Source organism: Ambystoma mexicanum, chromosome 4p (genome assembly GCF_040938575.1).
Source record: "Ambystoma mexicanum isolate Mex_15411 chromosome 4p, UKY_AmexF1_1, whole genome shotgun sequence".
Classification (NCBI taxonomy): domain Eukaryota; kingdom Metazoa; phylum Chordata; class Amphibia; order Caudata; family Ambystomatidae; genus Ambystoma; species Ambystoma mexicanum.
This window is the reverse complement of record NC_090927.1, coordinates 410,223,474-410,246,032: the sequence shown is the minus strand read 5'-3', so window position 1 is coordinate 410,246,032 and position 22,559 is coordinate 410,223,474. Positions and strand designations below refer to the sequence as shown.

General features: G+C 53.4%; 1 protein-coding gene across 2 annotated transcripts in view; it reads left to right on the top strand.

Moving 5' to 3' along the window:
• The window catches only part of DDX1 (DEAD-box helicase 1), a 795,552-nt gene that overhangs the window by 361,427 nt on the left and 411,566 nt on the right, over positions 1 to 22,559 (top strand). The gene's annotated exons all lie outside the window — the stretch shown is intronic.

Genomic DNA, 22,559 nt, shown 5'->3' with positions numbered 1-22,559 from the left:
TTATGGGTCATTCTAAAACGTTTAATGTCAAAAATGCTTAATGTGCCAAATTAAGCCAATGCATAAATCATTTACAGAAACTCTGTACATTATGTATGTCCTTCCTACTTCCTAAACAGAACTGAAAGCACTTTCCTTAGAGCACTTAATGTTACTTAATGTGCTAAATTGAGCCAAAACATAAATCTTCGAAGAATTAGTGTCGGGTAGGATTTTCAGATTTGTTATAAATACTCCTGACCTGTGCCAACCCCAGAACGTTTTGCTGGAGTTGGTGATTATTTTCCCTTGTCCCTAGGTGTTGGGGAGGGAGACTTTCCATTTCTGTGCTAATTCACTTTTACCTGAGACCCCCAACACTTTTGCTGGACTCCGGACTTTTTGGTTTTAATCTCCTGAATGAGTGGACCTTTTATCCTTCACCCATTCTGCTTCTTTGACTGGGATTTTTTTTTTTTTTTTTAAATATGTTTATTTATAGCAAGGCAGTATAGGTTACAAACAGTATCGGGTGGCAGTATAACATTGCAAAGAAAAGATTCTGGCTTTGTGTCCCTTTCCCCCCATCATTCCGGTTTTCCCGGGCCAGAGATTCAGTCTATCACCCCCGCCTGGTGCGTACTCTCCAGGTCCCCCAGGGCCCAACGGGCGTTGATTGGCTTGAACGTCATTGCAGGAAATCGCTGATCATAGTCCAGCACTGGAGCCCATACATTCTGGAAGCGGTGCAGAGTCCCCGCTCTCGCAGCGGTGACCTTTTCCGCTATTAAAATGTCCCACAATTTTCCCCACCAGTGGGCTAGGCAGGGGCCGTCTTGCGACTTCCAGAAACGGGCCAGAACTGTCTTGCCCGCCAAGAGGCATTGTGTGAGGAGCTTAGCCCTGTTGCCGGAGCGGGGGTAGATTCCGGGGACCGGGATCCCCAGTAGAATTGTCTCAGTGTCCCGTCGGGAGGGTCGAGCCGGTGACTTGTTCAATGGTTGAGACACCTGGTCCAGAATTGCTGGATCTTGGGGCATGTCCACCACATGTGAAAGTAAGAGCCTGGTTGACTGCAGCCTCTCCAGCAGGCGGGGTCCACTTGTGGATTCATGTGGTGGAGTCTGAGAGGGGGGTAGTACCAGCGCAGGGTGAGTTTGTATGCACATTCTTTGTTGGTGACGCAGGTGGAGGAGGAGTGGGTGCGGGACCATATGTCTACCCAAGTTTGGTCATCGAACGGATGGCCTAGGTCCGCCTCCCACTGAGCCATGGATCGAGTTTTTGCCGCCAGAAAGTCCCCCGAGAAGCATCTATATATGGCTGAAGTTCTTCCTCTAGCCGGCAGTTCCGCGAGGGTTAGCTCCAGTGGAGTCGGGGGGCGAGTTGCCGCCTGGAGGGTCTGGGGGTGTGAACACCAGTGGCGGAGCTGGCAGTATGTGAATCTGTCCCTCTCTCGAAGCCGAAAAGTCTCCTTGCACTGTTCGAAGGTCTGGGGTCTGTTTTCGGAGTACATCTGCCCCAGGGTTTCAAGGCCCCCGTCTATCCAGTTCTGGAAGTTGCGGGGGAGAGATCCCGGGGAGAAGTCGGGATTGTGAAAGATCGGCGAAAGGGGGCCTCGGCCCCTCGGGATTCCTTTCTGCTTTAGGGCCCAGTCCCAGGAGCTTAGGGTCTGCTTCGTTGTCAGTAGGATGTCCTTCCAGCGCGCCCTGAGAGAGGGTTGGATATGAGGGAGGAACCGGAGGGGGAGCGGGAGCTGGGCTTGCTCCAGTTCCACCCATCTGGGGCGGGCTGTGCTCGACTGCCAAGCGTGTAGGTGTGACAGTTGCGCCGCTGCCCTATAGGCCTGCAGGTCCGGGACCCCTAGGCCTCCCAGCCTGGCGTTACCAATCAGGGTCTTGTGGGGGGATCCTGGCCTTTTTGCCTTTCCATATGAATTTCGATATCTTCCTCTGTAAGTCGTGGAGGGTCTGGGTCGGGAAGGGCACCGATAGAGATGAGCAGGCATAGAGGAACCTAGGGAGCAGGTTCATTTTGACGGCTGTGATCCGGCCCATTAGTGAGATCTCTTGCGTGGTCCAGCGCTTCAGGTCTCCCTCCAGCTCCTTGATCAGTTTGGGAAAGTTCGCCTGATAGGTCTCCTTTGGGTTTGCTGGGATGAGAACTCCTAGGTAGGGGAACGAGTGGTCCCGCCATTCAATCGGGCACAGACCCGTTAACGCCTCTTTTTCCTCTGGGCGGAGGCCGATTCCTAGGGCCACTGATTTGGCGAAGTTGACAGTAAAGCCGGTGACCTCCCCCAATTCCTTTATTTCGGCCAGGGCGTGTTTCGCTGAGGTACTGGCTTCCGTGAGTGTCAATAGTACATCGTCCGCGTAAAGAGCGATTTTGTGGTGGGACGGGCCCACCTGAAGTCCCTTAATGGATTCATTCCGCCTGATCTTCTGGGCGAAGGGCTCCATTGTGAGGGCGAAGAGTAGGGGTGACAGCGGGCAGCCCTGCCTTGTCCCACAAGACAGAGGTATCGGGGCTGAGTGGGCGCCATTGATCCTGAGGATGGTTTTAGGCTGCTTGTAGTTCGCCAGGATCATGGCTCGGGCTGTGGGGCCGAACCCAAATGCTTCCAGGGTGCATTCCAGATAGGACCAATCGACTCTGTCAAAGGCTTTGGTTGCGTCCAGGGCCATTAAGGCAAGGCCTTGGGAGTCGCGGTGGGCGATGTTCACTAGGTTCAGAGTCCGCCGGATGTTGTCCCCTGCTGCTCGGTGAAGAATGAAGCCTGTCTGGTCGGGGTGGATTATTTCCGGGAGGATAAGTGCCAGGCGGTTGGCCAAAATCTTCGAGTACAAGTTGGCGTCGATATTCAGTAAGGCGATGGGTCTGTATGACGCCGGATCTCTCGGGTCTTTCCCCGGCTTAGGAAGGAGGACCGTCACCGACTCTTGCATTGTGGGGGTTACAGATCCCGAGACCTGGAAAGAGTTGAAAAGGGCCACCATGTGGGGGATAAGCTGGAGCTTAAATATCTTATAGAACCTCGGGGAGAATCCGTCTGGGCCCGGGGCCCGCGATTTGAGGGCCTTGATGGCTCCGTCAACTTCTTCATCTGTTATTGGGGCTTCCAACTGCTCTCGTGTGGAGTCCGGGAGACGCGTCAGGGCTGCGTTCCGCAGGTATGCCTCCTGCTTTGACCGATCTCGGGGGGGTGCTGTCATGACCTGGGTTAAGTGGTCCGAAGCTAGTTGTAGTTTTGTCTGTTCGGAGTGATGTATCACCCCCTGTGGGTCCCGGAGCCCTATAATTGTGTTGGTCCGTCTTGTTTTGGCTAGCTTGGCCACCAGCAACTTGTTGGCCTTGTTGCTTTTGGCATAGTAAAATTGTTTGGTCTTCGCCAGAAGTTGCGCAGTGTGTTCTGCATAGTGGGCCTCCAGTTTCTTCCTGGCCGAGCGAAGCGCTCTCTGTGTCTTGGGAGACCAGCCACTCTTTTTCTGGGCTTCCTCAGCGGCTCGCAAGTCCTCCTCCAGGGATAGAGGAGATAGAATTCGCTGGCCTATCGACACCTCATTAGCGAGGGCGAGAGTTTGGGGGGAAGATAGAAGGAGGTCGATTCTGGAATAAGTTCGGTGAACGCCCGAGAAGAAAGAGTAGTCTTTCTCGGTGGGGTGAAGCACCCGCCATGTATCCTTCACCTCCAGGGTTCTGAAGAGCCGCAGCAGACTGAGGGCCTGACCGAACTCGCCAAGAGCAGGGGGGTTGGATTTGTCCTTAGTGGGGTCTGGAACCCCATTGAAGTCCCCTCCGATTATTGTCTGGCCATCCGCAAAGCTTGAGAGGGAGGAGCCCAGGGAATCATAGAAAGTTGCCTGTCCCGAGTTGGGTGCATATGCCGATACCAAGGTGTAGAGGTCCCCCAGCAGGAGGCACTTGATGGCCACGAAGCGGTCCTCCGGGCACATCATGGAGTCCAAGATCTGGGGGCGCAGGTCTTTCCGAAACATAATTGCTGTGCCCCCCTTTTTGGAGTTCCCTGAGGCGAAGAACTGGCGTGGATACATGCTAGATCGGAACCGGCCAAAGTCTGCCGGGAGGAGATGAGTCTCTTGAAGGAACACCACACCGGCCTCCTCATCTTGTAGCTTCTGGAGAATCGATTTGCGCTTGGGGGGAGAGTTGAGTCCGTTAACATTCCAGGAAAGGCATCTCGGCGTCTGGTGATCCGGGATCGGGGAGCCAGAGGTTCCTTGCTTGGGGGATGGAGGGAGGACTCCAGGTTGTCCATTAGCTGCCATCGTGAAGAGGGTGTAGAGGTGATCTGTACCGCACTTGCAGTTTTAACAGAGGCCCCCAACGGGAGGCCAACTTTTTAACTAGCGGGGTGGGAAACATTGTGGGTGAAACCCCACCCCAGGCCAACAGGGCCAATTGTGTCTGGCAAAGTAACGTTTGCATCCAAGGGCTCTAAGATGAAGCGGGCCTTGGAGGGGGGCATAGGCCGTGAAGGAAGCCCGCCGCGCCGGGCGAACGTAGGACTGTGTTGGGCCGGAGTTACTGTTTCTGAATTTAGCTGAAAGGGCGTTGGGTGTCCGGGACGCCGGAGGAGCGGAGGACATCTAGGGCCGCTCGAACTCGGGTTATCTTCTTCTGTTTCGGGAGGCCTTGGACCATGGAGGACGCCCGGGTTGGGGAGGGAGGGCTGACGTAGGGCTCCCCGAGGCTTCCAAGTCTGGGGCGGTAGTTCCCTCCGGGGAGGAGGATGTCTGCATGATTTTAGCGGCATCTTCTAAATGGGATATTCTCCGGAGGGAGCCATTATAAGAAAATTGCAGTGCTGTGGGGAAGAGCCATCTGTATTTGACTTTACGCTCTTGGAGGAAGAGGGTTAAAGGTCGGAGAGCCCTTCTTTTCTGAAGGGTTGAGAGGGAGAGATCCTGATAAATTTGAAGAGGGTGACCTTGAAAGGAGAGATCATCTCCGGACCGACTGATAGCGGAGATAGCTTCTTTTGTGGAGAAATAGTGAACTCTCGTTATGACATCCGGGGACTGGTTGGAGTCTACTCCTCGACGCGGACGCAGTCTGTGAGTCCGATCCAGCAGCAGTTGGGATTTATCTAGTTGTGGGAGGAGGATTTGGAAGAGGTCTCCTATGTAGCCTGCAAGATTTTGGTCGGGGACTGAGGACGGAACTCCCCGGATTCGGAGGTTATTCCGACGAGCTCTGTTTTCCAGGTCCTCTTGTTTGTATTCGAGGATTTCGCACCTGTCTTGGAGGGCTCTTACTGTTTGCTGAATATCTCCCATGGCAGCTGTTTGGTCTTGGGAGCGGTCCTCGATCTCACTCAGTCTTTGCTCCACTTCGGTCACCCTGTGGTCCGTTTGTTCCAATTTGGAGGTGAGTTCCGACATGCAGGACCGAAACTCGGCTTTGATGTCTGCCATAAGCGCCAGTAGATCACCTCTGGTAGCTGGGGTGTCACCCTCCTCCTGGGAGATCATTGGGGTGGGAGTAACTGAGTCCGGTTTCTTACCCCTGTCAGGAGCGGTGAGCATGGTAGCAATGTCCACGTTTCTAATGGCTTTCGACTGTCTCGACATATTGGCGAATCGTGGGTGGGGAGCTGGTTTGGAAGGCCCACCCTGTGGATGAGCGTCAAGGCTCTTGATTGAGGAAAGGGAATGCTGGTTCCAAGCTTGGCCGGTGCACAGTGGCTTCAGATAAGGGGGTGAGCTCTCCAAATCTTGGTGGTGGGCAAATGTGTGGGGCGTAGGTTCCGGTGGGCAGATAGATTGATGTGCGCCCACTTGGGACTAGGCCAGAGAGAGCAGAGAGGGTGATGCAGTGGGCCGGGGCGCCCCAGGAGACACGCAGTCGGGTCGCTTCTGAGGCCAGAGGGGGCTACCCCTCCGGAGTCAGGGGCAGCCCGGGATGGAAATGCGGCCAGGCCCGGGGGTTAGCCTAGGCGCTTCGGGGGGCGTCAGAGAGGGCCCCGGGCCGGGGGTCCAGGCGGGCAGCGTTGATCAGGCTCTTCTCGGGGCTTGCAGCTGTGGGTCACTCAACGTGGCCCGGCTTAAACCGCTCCTCCTCCGTGGACCCAGGCTTGGATCCCCTGGTGGGGCTGGTAGTGGGAGGGGACCTCCTGGTCTCAGGCCTGGGCGGAGGCCCCAGATGATGGTATGGGCCGGGGCGCCCCAGGAGTGCGGCGTATGGGGTCCGGATCTCCGGGTCCTGGGCAGCGAGGGGCGGAGGCAGGAGCCCGCTGGAGGGCGGAGGAGGGGGGGGTGGTGATGGCGCGGCCCCCACCCCAGGCGCTGTGGCAGGTCCGGAGGGCCCCTCCTGTGTGGCCTCGAAGGGGTGGGAGGCCAGCCCCCCACCCGGGTCCTCACCCCCAGCAGCCCCTACCTGATGGGCACCGTCCGTGCCGTCCTTCGTCAGGCAGTCGCGTGCAGGTTTGGGCTGGTAGTGCGGGAAGCCTCGGGGAGACCACCGGAGGAGAAGTCCGGGGGACTGGTGTCGCTCCGCCGCGCCCCGGGCGCTCGAGGAGTTGAGCCGCGTCTAGATGCGGCTTCAGGAAGCTCACCCCGCCCTCCCGGGCCGAGAGACGAACACGGCCGCCATCTTGGGGAGTCGTCACTGAGGACGGCTCGGGGAACCGGAGCGGATAACTTCGTCGGGCGTCATGGTCCCCGCTTCAGCCTGCATGGGCCCCAGGTCCTCTGACGTCCTTGGGATCAGCTGGGCTCCGGTATCGAGGTGTGGAGCCGCATTAGGGGCCCAGAAGCGGCGGGCTTCGCACGGCGGGCCTCAGGGGAGCAGCCACATCGATGGCGCTCCAAGCCACGCCCCCTGGGATTTTTATTTTTACTGTTTTATGGAGTATGTTAAAGTCCATATGTATTACAAAGGCATCTCTATTATGCTGTGACACCCAGCACCCTATGTGCAGTGTCACTGAAAAGTCCCTTGGACTTCTCTACATGTTTAAATTAATTTTCTCGTGATAACTACAGTTCTCAAGAATATTAAGATAACTTTTATCTAAACCTTTCCTTTTGTGGGTCCAGCACGCACCACCATATGTGTGGTGCCTGGCGGGGGTTACAGTGTAACTCCTTCTCCCACTCCTCATGTAACCTTCTGTTGCAACTGACTAACTTAACTGGCTGGTTGCAGTGGTTACTTCTTACTTCCGTTTGTGCAGGTTACTAGCAGGCTGATTTCTCAGCTCCAATACCGCAACCATGGGTGGCCATTTTCTCAATATCCCCATCCTTTTTTCGTTTGTCAGTTCCTTCTGGGCTTTTACTCTATCCTTTTAGAATACATACGAGTCCTTTGTGAGTTTTGCCTTTGGCGGGCTGCAGGAAGTGAGGCACGAGCCTGTAACTTCGCTGTCCTTTGTCTGTAGGTATACCTGGCTGAAACCAGTTGTAAATGGGTGTTGGGGAGAATTCTCATTTCTGTTCTAATTCCATTCAACCTTAGAGACCCACAGCTCTTTTGCTGGACTACGAACGTTTTTATTTTAACCCTGGAGAGAGTGAAACCTTTTTCTCACTCTCGTGTTTTGACCTGTTTTGGATTGTTTCCTTTTTTTTTTGGAGTCTGACAAACTCCATAGGCATCCACTTTTTGTATGATGACCTTCAGTGCTGTCACAGTAATATCCTTTTGATTTCTCATAAGGTTTAAATACCTTTTCTTGTGAGAACTACTGATCCCAAGAATAGTAAAGTGAAATTGGCTTTACTTAACTTTTCTCTTTGTAGGCCTAGCACACACCATCTTATGTGGAGTGCTGGGGGTTTACCTAGTAGTCACTTATCCTACATACTCGTGTAACATTTTTGTTACCCTCACTACTTTAAATGTCTGGTGGCAGTGGTTTAATTTTCCTATCATTGTGCATTTCTACCGCAAGCTGAATCCTCTGCTGCAGTACAGCACCCATAGGTGACCATTTTGTCAAAATGGCCCCGGTCTTCTTTTTTCGCCATTTTCTGTTTGTGAGGTCGGTCTTGGTTTTACTCTGCACGCCAGGCCAGGTTTGAGCCCTTTGTTCGTTTTGGCTTTGGCGGGCTTCAGTCCTGAACCCACCTCTGGCTCCAGTGTGTCTGGAAGGGCAGGAAGTGAGGGAGGTTCCCGAAACTACCCTGTCATTTGTCTCAAGGAGTGCCTGAATGCAACTAGTCCTGATTGGCTGGCTGTCCTTTTAGGACAGCCACCCTGCTGTTTGATTGACAGCCTAGGCTGTGCATGAATGGGAGAAGCCTGCTTAAAAGGTGAGGGTTTTGGGACTAGAGGCAGAGCCGACCACTGAGAAGAACACCTGTCGAAGAAACCTTGAACAAAGCTTGCTGCATCCTCCTGGACCTTTGAATTGCCCGGCAAAGCCCTGCTACTGTGCTGAAACTCCTTTTTCTAATCGACAAGAGAATCTCTGGAAGCGACAACTTCTTCCCTTAGGTTAGTGGGACCAGCTAACCGTGAGACAAACTCCACTGCACCATCTTCCCCAACTGCCTGTACTCCTTTGCTGCAGGAACCAAGTGCCAGGGGTCGAGAAATCCGTAGTCTAGTGCAACTTCTGAAATCCGTCCAGGAGTCTAAGGACCCTCTGTAAAGACGGGAGGGTTTTTTTTCTGTACTCCTGCCCTCTATGTGGCAGATTAGAAGCACAGTGCACCCCAGCCAAGATTCTCTATTTGATAGGTATGGACGAGCAATCCACGCTTAAGCTCTCAGGAGGTGATGCAGGATGGTTCTTAAGTAGAGTGTAGTCCCCAAGCCCCCACAAAGGAATGCCCACACACTATTAGTGATAACACAGTTCTTGATATAAATAAGGTTCAAGTTGTATACACAATCACAATAATAAACTTGTGCTCATGCAATACTATAGTGATAAATGCACCATTTCGAGGGGATTGGGTCCTCCGACGTATTCCATATCTATGACCGGTAATGTCCACAGCTGTGCTGCTTCGGAAAATCTTTGGCATCTGCGTCAATGACGTCGATGCGGCGTCCCAGAGGACCTCCTCCGACGGCCGACGTCACCCGATGTGATAAGTAGGACGCACGACGCCCATAGCCTTAGTTCCGTTTTTTCCGCGAACGTGTTCGCTTCGTGAATCTCGGTACGCCTCGACTCGATGGAGTTGCTGTTTTATTTCTTGGTTCGTTGAACCTTTTCGGTTGGTGTGAAGACCTGTTTGTGGCGATGTCTTTTTCATCTTCGACCCCGCATCCGGGCTTCAAGAACTGCAGGGACTGTGGGTCCAAGATGTCGGTCACGGACTCGCACGATGCCTGCCTCTGGTGCCTCGGGGAGGCCCACGATACGGACGACTGTGTTGACTGCCAGTCGCTCACTGCGAAGGCCTTGCGAGAACGCAAGAAGAAACTGTCGGTAGGTCCGGTGTCTAAGCCCCGGAAGTCGATGTCTGCAGGGCTTTCGATCGATGACTCGAGGGGTGACTCTCCACGTCGTCGTCGGAAGTCCGGTGGGTCTCCTTCCAGGAGTCGGTCTCGCCACTCCTCCGCCTCTTCTAGGCATTCCAGGAAGCGCCGGCATAGGTCGCCTTCCCCGTCCGAGGACTCCGCCCGTCGGTCGGGTCGCTTATCCCTCCATGCAATGCTAGCGATACCGGAATCGCAGGGCACCGGTCCGTCTGCGCCTCCGAGTGGGGTCGGTCGGCACCGGTTGAGAGACACCGCCCATACGCCTTTGGGCTAGGGTGGTCGGCTCGCGGGAGAGGTCCCGCTCGGACAAGGGTAGCCGTTCTCGCCATGCCCGTTCCCGGTCCTCGACGCGCTCGAGACCGCGTGATCCTGTGACGTCTTCGAAGAAGACGTCGACGCCTGTGGTGCCGAGGTCGTCAACGATTTCTCTCGAGGTTCCGTCTTCGAGGGGGTCGTCAACGCCGTCGGCGCCCAGGTTGTCGAGAGACACGCTCGGAGCTCCGGCTTCGAGGACTGTGTCGACGCTGCAGATGCTGGAGGCGTTGCAGCTGACGTCGACGCCGATTCGCTCGATATCGACGCCTTTTCTGTCGGCGCCGTCTCGCTCGGCGCCCTCGCCGCCTTTTCTGTCGACGCCGGCGCCGACTCGCTCGGCGCCCTCGATGCCTTTCGAAGCGGTTGTGTCGGAGGGGCCCCGTGGCACAGGGTTTGCCCCTAAAAAGGCTATGGCTAAGGTCCGGCACTGCTTTGGTCCGCAGAGGTCTTCCTCTCCCCGCCTGGAGTACATTTCAGAGGGTGATGAAGGCTCTGATGGCGGCCTGGTTCCGGTTACGGTTCTGGATGACCTTATCTCGGGCCATAGTCAGTTTTGATGACCTGAGGCAGTCACTGCATGATGCCAGTGGACTGGACACCTCTCCGGAGGTGGCGTTTTGTCGGCCGGAGCCTGGCACTCATGCCGATTCATCATATCTGCGCCTTATGTCTCGGGTTACCGAGTACTTGGGTTGGTCAGCTCCCCCACGGGAGTTCGTTCAGGATGATCTCACGGACATCCTTGATCTCGGTCCACCCACTGACCCGGTTTTGCCTTTTCATATGGCTTTGCAGAGAAGGGTGGCGGCGGCTTGGACTGCTCCGGAGAGTCTCCCAGCAGTGGGCAAGTCTTTGTCGCGAAAATACCGTCCAGCCAGTAGCGACCCCTGCTACTTGTCTAGGCACCCCACCCCGGAGAGTTTGGTGGTGCAGGCGGCTACGGCCCCGGCAAAGCAGGCGTCGTATCCTACCATCCCTCCGGATAGGGACGACAAACGTTTTGACAGTTGGGCGAAGAAAGTGTTTTCTTCTGGGGGTATGGCGCTTCAGGCGGCCAACTCCATATGTGCCTTGTCTCGTTTCACACACACTCTGTGGAACTGTGTTGCATTACCGGCTGATCATATTCCCGAAGGGGACGAACGGGATGGTTTCCTTGCTATGGTTCAGGATGGCAAGGATGCCATGTGTGAGACCGTTCAGTCGGGTTTGAACTTGGCGGATTGTCAGCCGGTCCATGGCGGCCAGCACTGTAATGCGCAGGTTTGCGTGGTTGAAGTCTGGGTTCGCTCCTGATGTGCAGTACCGGCTCCTCAACATGCCCTTTGACGGTGAACACCTTTTTGGCTGCAAGGCTGACGAGAGCCTTGAGAGGTTGCAGACCTCCAAAACTGCAGCGAAGTCGTTGGGCGCTGCAGTTCGTCAACCTCCGCCTTTTCGTCCTAGGGGACAGCAATGGAGGGGAGGTTCCTTTCGCTATTACTCGTCCTTCAGTAAAGCGAGAGGGGCTAGCAGTCAGAGGCCATCGTAAGAGTGCCAGAGGTGGAAACAAAGGTACTCGAGGTGCCAAGGCCGCTCGGGCAGTTGCCTCTTTGCCCTCAGGCAACACTGCAGCCGCTACCACTCAGTCATGAAGCCAGGTCCCATGGTTCGCCGATTGGGGGAAGGCTGCGCAGCATCTTGTAGAGTGGCAAGCCATTACTTTGGATGTGTGGGTTCTGGAGATCATAACCCACGGCTACTGTCTTCCTTTTCGGCAGAGGCCTCACGACAATCCACCAGGGAACCTCTCTTTGAAGAGTCCGGATCCGCTCCTTGCGCAGGAAATTCAAGCCCTGCTGGAGAAAGGCGCCATAGAACTGGTGCCTGTAGCGGAGAGGAACAAGGGATGGTATTCCCCTTATTTTTTGATTTCAAAGAAAGACGAGGGATTGAGACCCATCATGGACTTGCGCGGTTTGAACAAACTCCTCAGGAAGGACAGGTTCAAGATGGTGACTCTTTCTCAAGTCCTCCAGGCCCTTCAACTTCAGGACTGGTTGGTGTCTCTCGACCTCAAGGATGCTTACTTCCATGTGCCGATTCATCCCAAGCACAAGAAGTACCTGAGGTTCGCGGTTGGCGACTCGCACTTTCAGTTTCGGGTCCTGCCGTTCGGATTGACCTACGCCCCGAGGGTTTTCACCAAGCTCATGGTGGTGGTGGCAGCGCATCTCAGGAAATGGGGGATTCACGTCTGCCCCTACCTGGACGACTGGTTGATCAGGGGGAGCTCTCCCGAGCAAGTCCTGGATCATCTGTCCGTCACCTGCCACTCCCTTCACAGGCTGGGCTTCTCCCTCAATTTAAAGAAGTCCCATTTGACACCAACACAGCGGCTCCAGTACATCGGAGCAGTGCTCGACACGACCCTGGGGCAGTGTTTTCCTCCTCAGGTGAGGGCTCTTCACATTCAGCAGATGGTGCACAAGTTTCAGTTTGCCCAGACTCTCCCAGGGTCCGAGTTCTTGAGACTGCTCGGCCTCATGGCATCCTGCATTCTTCTGGTGCCAGAGGCTCGCCTGCGGATGCGATCTTTGCAGTGGGCGCTCAAGCTCCAGTGGTCTCAGTCCTCCGGCAGGCTGTCGGACCCTGTTCAGGTGCCGCCCTCGGTACCCCGGGACCTTCTGTGGTGGGCCGTCGAGGGCAATCTGATGAAGGGTGCCCCGTTTTGGCTGCCCTGGCCGGAGGTGACGATCGTGACGGACGCATCCCTCACGGGATGGGGAGCTCATACCAACGAGCTGACAGTCGGCGGTCGTTGGTCTCCGTCGGAGTCCAGACTCCATATCAATCTGTTGGAGCTGAAGGCCGTCAGGCTAGCCCTGAAGGCTTTTCTGCCGACTGTGCGCGGGAAGTGTGTCCTGATTCTGACGGACAACACGGTGGCCATGCACTACCTCAACAAAAAGGGGGGTGGGGGGCAGGGTCACTTCCGCTGTGCAGGGAGGCGATGCAGCTTGAGTTCTGGGCCATCCAGCAGGAAGTTTCGATCTCAGCAGTTCATCTGGCTGGAGACAACAACGAGACGGCGGACGCTCTGAGCAGTCAGAGCACGATCTCTCACGAGTGGGAGCTGGCTCAGGAGATTCTCCTGGAGATCTTCGCCCTTTGGGGGACCCCTCAAGTGGATCTCTTCGCCTCCAGTGTCAACCAGAAGTGCGAAAGGTTTTGCTCGCGGGAATTTCCTCCAAAAGGAGCCTTAGGAGACGCATTCGTGGTGGAGTGGTCATTCCCACTGCTGTACGCGTTTCCTCCAGTCCTCGTCATCCCGCGAGTGTTGCGGAGGTTCGGTTCCCGGATGATCCTCATTGCTCCGGCGTGGGCCCGGAGGACGTGGTACCCGGACCTTCTAGACTTGTCCATCTGCCCTCCACGTAGTCTTCCCTACCGAGACGATCTGCTCTCACGGGAGGGGGGTCAGGTTCTCCATCCAGAGGTCAGATCCTTCAATCTTCACGCTTGGCTTCTGAAAGGTTGAGGTTTAAGGATTGGGACCTCCCTGAAGACGTGATGGAGGTGTTGCTCTCGGCCAGGCGGCCGGCAACAAAGTCTCTGTACCGTTGCCGTTGGAGAAAGTTCTGCGACTGGTGCAGAGTTCAGAATGTGGATCCTTTTGAATGCGACATTCCCATGGTTTTGTCTTTTTTGCTTTCTTTGGCCCACAGGGGCTTGCAAGTGGGGACCATTAAAGGTTACCTGGCGGCGCTGTCCATATTTAAGCGCTCGTCTGAAGAGTGTTCCTATTTTAAGATTCCTTTAATTTCGCAGTTTTTGAAAGGGCTCACTAATGTGTTCCCTCCGTCACCTTTTTTGGTGCCAGGTTGGGATTTGAACCTTGTTCCTAAGTTTCTTATGGGTGCTCCGTTTGAGCCTTTACATTCGTGCCCTTCGAGGCTGTTAACTCTGAAAACTGTGTTTCGAGTTGCGGTTACTTCCGCTCGCAGAGTGAGTTACAGGCACTTTCAGTTAAGCCACCCTTCACTGTGTTTCACAAGGACAGGGTTGTCCTTAGAGTTCGTCCTTCTTTTCTTCCGAAGGTGGTTTCGGAATTTCATTTGAGCCAGAAGGTTGTTCTTCCGGCGTTCAATCCTCCTCCACATCCTGTTAAGGAAGAGGAGAGGCTCCATAGGCTTGATCCTAGGAGAGCGTTGAGCTTTTATATCTCGCGCATGTCCCGGGTCAGAGTGGACAATCAACTTTTCATTGGTTACGCTGGAAAGCGTTTGGGACAAGCTGTGACGAAACAGACTTTGTCTCGTTGGATTATTTTAGCTATCTCCGAGTGTTACCGATTGGCGGGTAAGGACCCTCCGGCTGGCTTGCGGGCCCATTCTACCAGAGGAGTGGCTGCGTCTACTGCCCTGCAGAGGGGAGTTCCTATTCGTCACATCTGTGATGCAGCCACCTGGGCTTCAGTACATACTTTTGTACGTCACTATTCCCTCGATTTCATCAGAGGGCAAGATCTGGCCTTTGGCAAGGCAGTTCTCTATTCCGCAATCTGATTGGACATGCTAAATTTGTATTCTAAATTCTTTCCCACCTCCTTGCTTGGTACTGCTTTGGGAGTCTGTCATAGATATGGAATACGTCGGAGGACCCAATCCCCTCGAAGAACAAGTTACTCTCTTACCTGGTAACGTTCTTTCGATGGGATGGACCGACGACGTATTCCATATCGCTCCCTCCCTGCCTTCCCCGCTGCAGAATTTCTTTTGCGATTGCAGCTTGCGTTCCGCAAGGCCTTGTGTGTCTGACTGGCAGAAAACTGGTGGCACATGTTCTGGGAAAAAACTATAACTGAGGCTATGGGCGTTGTGCGTCCTACTGATCACATCGGGTGACGTCGGCCGTCGGAGGAGGTCCTCGGGGACGGCGCATCGACGTCATCGACGCAGGACGCAGACACCAAAGATTTTCCGAAGCAGCACAGCTGTGGACATTACTTGTCATAGATATGGAATACGTCGTCGGACCATCCCATCTAAAGAACGTTACCAGGTAAGAGAGTAACTTGTTCTTCCATGTGGTACCACAATTACTCCTCAACTCCATTAAAATGAACCAACTGCTGACCGTTTCAAATGGGATACACATCAATAGCAAAAGGTATCAACAATAGACTTGGGAGGAAAACAAGTTGGTTAAAAAATTGGCAGAATACTTTGTCCCGTTACCTAGACACAGTTCTGTGTGAGGATTCCCCCACCTGGGCCACCTGTAAATAAGATATTGACAAGCCCAGTCCATATATTGTTTAGCAGTGTCTTATTTCCCTCTACAAATGTTCTACTACCCCAATGTACCTGGTTTAGCAGAGTTAGATGATGGGTCGTAGACAGATCCTTCTTGAATGAACTCTTTAAGACAGGAGCCATGTATCGTCGATTATTCCTCGAAGAAAGGGGTGAACAATGTTGAGGCAGCAGCTGTGGTCTTTGCGGTGCTTGTCTACGATTGGTCGTGGACGTCCTGCAAAGATGAGGCGTGCGGTACACATCGGCAATGATAGTTTTGTTGCAAAGAGTGAAGAATGTAGGCCCAGCAAGGGCGTCGGGTTGTCGGAAGTTGACGTCATCAATCGGGACTCAACCACGGCTGGCTTTCGGATCTTTGTCTGCGTCTTTTTTCATAACAACATTTTATTGATCTTGCAGGATAAAGTGTTACATGCAACAATGCAATATATCACATCTGAAACATTTAATTAGTGTCTTTGTAGTCCGATGTGGGTTGGAGGATGGAGGAAATGGAGGGCAGATTCTGAATGTGGCTCTAGAGTGGGAGAGTTCTGGGGACCTGAACCCTCAGTTCCGGTATGTTCGGGGAGTGGTTGGGAATTAGTAGAGAGGGCTGCATTGGAGCCATCTAGTAAGTGGAGGTCTCCTGGTGAGGGATGGGTATTTGGCCGCATAGTCCAAGAATGGGTCCCATATATTCAGGGTTCTGTTTAGGGAGTCCGAGCGGATTGCCGATATCTTTTCTGCTACTGCGATCTCCCAGCATTTGGCCCACCATAGGGCGATCGAGGGGCCATGTTTGTCTTTCCATAATCGAGCCATAGCTATCTTTGCAGCTAGTAGCAGGTGGTTGCATAGACGGGAGATGTGGCCTGAGATTGGGAAAGCTCCATCGCCGGATTCGCCCAGAAGAACAATTCCTGGGTCCCAGGGGATGGAGAGGCCAGAGATTTCTTTAATGTGTTTCAGGACTTCCCTACAGTATGTTTTTGCCTTTGGGCAGCATGTGGCGGGAAAGTCCGGGTTGGCTTTGTGGATTTGGGTGTGGGTGATATAGTATCTGTAGCATAGCTTATAGCCTCTTTCCTTGTTCGTAACGCATTGTGAGCTTTTATGCAGTCTGGACCAGATTTGCCCCCAGCTCTCCGCTGATATCTCCCGGCCGATATCCTTTTCCCAATCATTCATATATTTTTCTTTCTTTGCTGGGTCCGTTCTTTCCAGGAGCCGGTATATGATGGATATTTTCCCCTTGTTGGTCGGGGAAGTTAATGTGAGCTCCAGGGCTGATGGTTCTCTCGAGCATTTGTCCCGGGTTCTTCTGTGTGAGATCCAGGGTCTGATTTGTGAGTATCTGTCTGCGTCTTTTGAGGACTTCTGGTGACAGCAAACCCACCTGCGGATTCTCCCCGGTTCATCTGTGACCTTGACTTTGTTTGGCGGGACAAAGCAGTCGACGGTGATGAACAAGGGAGTCCTTGATTCAACTGTTTTAGGCACTGGAGCGTTGCGGCTCCGGTCGACGATGATGGTTGTCGTGTCGATGGCAATGGACTTCAAGGTCTGGGCGCTTTGCTTTGATTCCTTGGCGGTCCCCGTCCCCGGTCGGCATCCTTTCGATGACTGACTTCCAGGGAGCCTTGGTGAAGATTAGCTGGTGCACGTTGTTCCCTCTTAGCTTGGTAAGAGGTCTCCTAGCCATGTCCTCTCTTGGATCAGTTCTTGGAGACACGACAGCTTTTGGATTGCGTCGAAGGAAGCAGCAAAGCCTTCTTTCAGCTGGGCTTTAAGGTAAGCATCAAGTTTCGACTTCAGCTTCTGAACGATTTCCATCAGTGAGAGGTCCCCAGATATACTCTTTGGTCTCTTCGTTCTGCTGGGTCATGCTCAGGCAACCAATCATTCAGAAGGGCATTCAGGCAGGCAGACAGCCTATCGGGCTCACAGTGCATTCAGGCCAGTCACTTCCATCCAGACACACACAACACAGAATGTGGATTCGGACAAGCACCCGGCCTTTCAGCACACCACACTGCATTCATACTAGTTTCAGGCAGGGCTGTCTCTGTCGTCGTGTCACACACTAGAAACCTCACACCCGTAACATGAAATGTATATTGGTCACACACTCCATTCACCCAGGTCCCACCCCAAGGGCGTACCCACAACATTGTCATTTGGAAGGCTCCAGCCAGTCTGGCCTGGACTCCCCCACAATACCATATATGGAACTTCCACCCAACAGCCAGTCAGGGGAAGGGACAGAGCCGGGGTTTCCCAGGACTTTGGGAAAACAAGGTAACCGGCAATAGAAAGCAAGAGGCCACAGGGGCCATCTTGTCTCCTATCAGGAATCAACTAATTCCAATGGCAGGGCCTGGGTATCCCAAAATGGAGGATACTCGGAGCACCAGTCCAATTGAGCATGGAGCTGCCACCAGCCCATACCTTGCTCCATACACTTGGGGTGAAGTGTTGAACCCCCACCCATGGGTGCCTTAAGGGTTTCCAAAGGGTCTGTACACCAAACCAAAATAGAGAACAGCTGCTTTGCCAGAAGTCCTGCATGGACACCTGTGCAGAAAATAACACGGAGCACACATGATAAAGGGGTACAGGACAAGGACATAGAGGCCCTGTCTCTTCAATGCATTTCCAGCATCACACCCTCTAGTAGCCAGACGACCAGAGCTAGAGTCCCCTCACTAGAGTGCAGGACTAAGGGAGTGAAGGAAGCCCAACTGATATCAGATTTGCAGTGGTGCTGTTTACCGCACGCTTAAACCGCAAAGTGTTGCAGATCCAAAAAGAGCCCGTAGCTGCTGACGACCTCCAAATTGCTACTGCAGTAGTCCTCCCAGACGTCCTCCCTCTTGTCCCCACGACTGAGGTTCAGGAACCCAGGATCTTCATCACTGCAACACGACAGAATCCAGCTGGATCACTCTTCTTTAAGCCAGGGGTACTTTATAAACTTGCTCTTCTCAGTTGAGACTTGCAGTGGCTGTTAAAGTTGATTTCAACTCCACAAGTGTAACAGCCTGTGACCCTACAAGTGATTTCTACAAACCTCTCTAACTTTGCAAGATTTTATTAACTACGAAGTGGCTCGGCTCTGTAGACTTGCTCCAATTGACTTTGGCTGTCCTGGCTCCCTGCAGACTCTTCTAGTTTATTGACTTGGATATTTTCTGTCCCTCAGAGGTGATAACCTTTTTTTTAGACTGTTATTGCTGGGAAAGGTTTTGTCTAGACTTCATTGGAAGATTTAGTATACTGGCATGCCCTGAGAACCTGTTTAACCTTTTTCCTTCGTTTAACCTTTCCTTTCTGCAACCTCAGAATCTGCAAAGTGTACTAGGGATATATAAATGCCATTACTGTCCTTGTGAATGAAGTAACCTCTGGGTGTGGGAAGTGTGTAAGGGAAGAAAAAAAATAAAAATAAATAAAAATAAAAACTCTACTAAACGTATGCTGTTTATGGAAAAGTATTTAAAAGTATATTTGATACATATCTTGCCCTTTTTAAAGAAAGCTTATTTAAAAATTGATGTTAAATTTTATTTATTGCATTTATTATACGCCCAGACCGTAGGGTATCACGGCGTAGTTAGACAGTTCAAGAAATCATTATGTTCATTATACAGGACAATATAGTAGTTTCACAGTGAGTTGGTGAACTACGTCAAATACAATCAAGGTGAGAACAGCAAGGTACAAGCAGTATGGTCACACATGGGTGCTATACTGCAGCTGAGGATTCAGCCGGCGGTAGAAAAGCACAATTGTAGGAAAAAGTAAACCACTGCCTCCAGCCATTTAAAGTAGTGAGGGTAACATTAACATGTTACATGAGAATGTAGGCTAAAGGGCTACGAGGTAGCCCCGCAGCACTGGTTCCATGTGATATTTTCGCCGCAAAAATCGCCATATTTATGCGGCGAAAATAACATATGGACCCTGCGGGGGGGGGACACCCCCGCAACCCCTGCATCATTTTTTTATGTGCGGGGACACTCCCTGCAACCCCCGCACCTAATATTTTCGACACCAAAAATATCGCCTATGGCCGTTCCCGACGACCATATGTACGGCGATATTTTTGGTGGCGAAAATATTACCTGATACCGCAGCACTCCACATAAGATGCTGTGTGCTGGACCTAAGTTAAGTTAATTTCACTTTACTGTTCTTGGGGACTGTAGTTCACGCACGAAAAGATATTTAAACCTTATGAGAAATCTAATGTATTTCTCAGTGACCTTGCACTGAAGGTGCTGTGTGTCACCATGCAAAAAACAGCCAAATCGGGTAAAAACACATGCCAAGTGAGACGAAGGTCGGTCTCACTCCAGGGTTCAAATTAAAAAGTCTTAAGTCCACCAAAAGAGCAGGGAGGTCTCTAAGGTAGAAGGAAATTAGCACAGACATGAGAATTCTCCCTAACAAGGAGCAAAGCCAATCTTGTATAAGAGACCAAGGGGAGAGAACTGCAACCTGCATTGCCTGCAGCCAAAAGACAAACAGGAGAACCATTATTTTGTGGAATATGAATTTGGGAAGAAATGTTACACATTCTGGTAAGAGTCAAGACTATCAAGAGAAGCAGTTAGTTCAAAGCTCATTTATGGTTCTAGTGTGGAGTTTAAAAAAAAACTATTTATTGGCTGACATAAACATTACATAATATTTTATAATGCAGTTTCTGATGTAGTTTCTGATGTTTGTTAATCTGCTCAGAATCACATGCTGTGCATAGCTCCGACATCCAGTGGTCACTGCAGAGTATTGCATTTTGTTTTTCGTAGTCGAAAAGGGGACGTCGACAAGGCGTGTCTGTAACACTATCCCTATAGTGACGTGCGTTGTACCCACAATCCCTCACGCGTCGAGGTCCCTCAGATTGTTTTTTTCCGCCCAGCTACTGGTCGCCTTTATGCGGAGCTCCTCGAGAGACATTGCCAAATAGTTTCTTCGACCTTTGGTCGTTTATTAATATCAATAACGTAGATCCCTCCCTCGACGCAGAGCCGTTTCTCCGACGAGCAAGATCTTCGACGGAAGGACGAGCGGAGGAGATCCTTCGGCGCTGCCGAACACGTGGCCTGGTAGGGAGAGTGGGGCTTTGTGGTCTTTCTTTCTTTTCTTTAAGAATGCCTTTCGCGGGGGGCGTGGCTTGGCGCCATGGTGAACGGTCGGGTCCGGTGAGAGCTCCCGGCCGCGACCGCGTGTTACCTGCAATGCCCCAGTAAAAACAGGCCAAAGCGAACAAAATCGATGTCCTACAGAGCCGGGAGGCTCCGGCTGCCTATGCCTGAATTTCGCCACTCTTAACGGGAGTTGGACCGAGCTGGAGCTGTTTTCTCCGAGCGAGGGAGTGGCGGGCTAAGATGGCGGACGGCGGAGCGGCGCAGTGAATCTCCTTCCGACGTTCGAGTGGAGTGGGAGCCGGGGGAGCCCCCCCCCTTCCTAGGCTCACAGCAACCGATCCGGCCCTCAGTATCCCCAGTACATCGATTCTCGAAAGCTGTAGCCTCCGCTTCGGAAGACTGGCGGCGGCTGATCCTCGCCAAGAGAAGCAACAACGTAAGACTCTGACGCATGAGCCCTGTGGGAGACCCGCCGGAGGACTATCGAGGGAGCAGCGGAATCCTTCCTGAAGGTTACTAGCACCTCCACCACCCCGGCCCGAGAGCACAGCTGAACTGCCGCAAAACGGAACCTGGAAGACAGTGGTCTCCACGGCCGATCGCTGGCAGCGGGCTGATCCGCAAGTCAGTCCCCCCTCATCCGCCGTCTCCGCGTCATTGGACCCGTCCTTTCCAGCCCCTGACTTTCTGCCATCTGGAGGATCTCCGGAGCATCGGGCATCCAGGGTGCCTGCAGTACCCCGCAGCGCCTGCCGCCGGACCCCCTTTGACAGACGAGGCCCACATCCTCCCCTCCAGAGACCACCAACTGAAGGCACGGGATCCGGCCCTCCTCCGGGGATTTACCGGCACCTCCCTCACCCCAGCCTGAGGGAAGCATCAGGGCCCGACAGCGGGAGTACAGTAATACCGCTGCCTTCCCCGACCGCCATCCCAAACCAGCCGCGGCAGTGGAACGTCCTCCGATGCGGGGGGGTTATGCAGGGTGCAGTTGGGGAGAACACTAGCTAGCACCGGCGGCACCTGAGTAGGCCTGCTAAACCACAGCAAGAGGCCCAGCCGCCCTCATCAAGTGCACCAGTCCCCCTCCTACGACGCCTGCTGAGTCCCGCGATTGCCACCCGTAACACCGAGGCCCCCTCCTCCTACTGTGCCCTGGCTGAAAATCACTGACTTCCTGCTTCTCCCCCCTGCCCCCAACGAAGCCTAAAATCCCTCCTCCGGTGCGGACTAGGGGGAGAGCGGTGGAGGAGGTGGACTGAGCCCCGCAGAGGGGGATTGCCTGCGGTTCCCTCCCTCCCTTCCGAGTCCAGCGGACCCATCGGTGATTGTGGCCGCGGGGGGTCCGTGAAACCAGTGGTCCCCATCATCCCAGCTAGGACGGGAAGCCTGGAAGTTCCTCTCCCTGCAACACATCACTAATAACGCCTCCTGGAGTCCGAGAGAATTGAAAGAGTTGTATCCTCAAACCACCTTGACGTGGCAGAAGCGGGCTCCGGTACCCTGAGGAAGGTAAGGCGGCACCTGCCGCAGTACGCATACCCGAGTACGAACTCCACTAGGAGGGAGCTGGACCCCAGACCTGAAGGGGAGGCCATGTCCTCCCACCCTCATTGAGCCCCCTTCTCTACAGAAGTTCTACGCAACCAGCATAGAGTCGCTCCTCCTGAGAACGGCCACGGCCCTATCGTCTTCCCCCCACTACCATCACAGCCACCATCCACGCTCCAAGCCACAGAGGACACAGGGGGTGATCAGCCAACTGGCCCCACAGCAAAGTCCCCCCTTATATCTACATTTATCCGGCCAGGAAGCTAGGGCCAAGAAGAAGTCCCGCTCCTTCACAACCATCTACACTGCGTGGGGGGAGTGCAGGAGCCAACGGAGGGCGCAAGGGGCAATGTCCAGGAACCAGAAAACAGCTAAACAGACATTGCAACCCTACTATCTGCCAACATGGGTGAAAAATCAAGGAAAGGGGAGCGAAATGACACTTCTTGTGCCCCCTCGGAACACAACACTGAGTCGCCAACCCAAGCTGTGACTAAAGCGGACCTCCAGGAACTACTCTCTGCCATAACTAAGGAGTACCAAAAAGGAACAGAAGAACTAAAAGGCAGAATCTCCTCCCTGGACAAGAGAGTGGGGGAAGTAGAATCTAGAACAAAAGAAATCGAAACCACCTTAACTGAACACAACTTCGAGATAGGGGAGGGGGCGGACAGACTCGCTGCGTTGGAAGCCAGGTGTGAATCCCTCGAGAACAAACAAGAGGATGCTGAAAATAGGGCCAGACGCAACAATATCCTCTTGAGGGGAATCCCGAGCTCTGTCCCCGACGAGGAGCTCAACGCTTATGTCACCGACT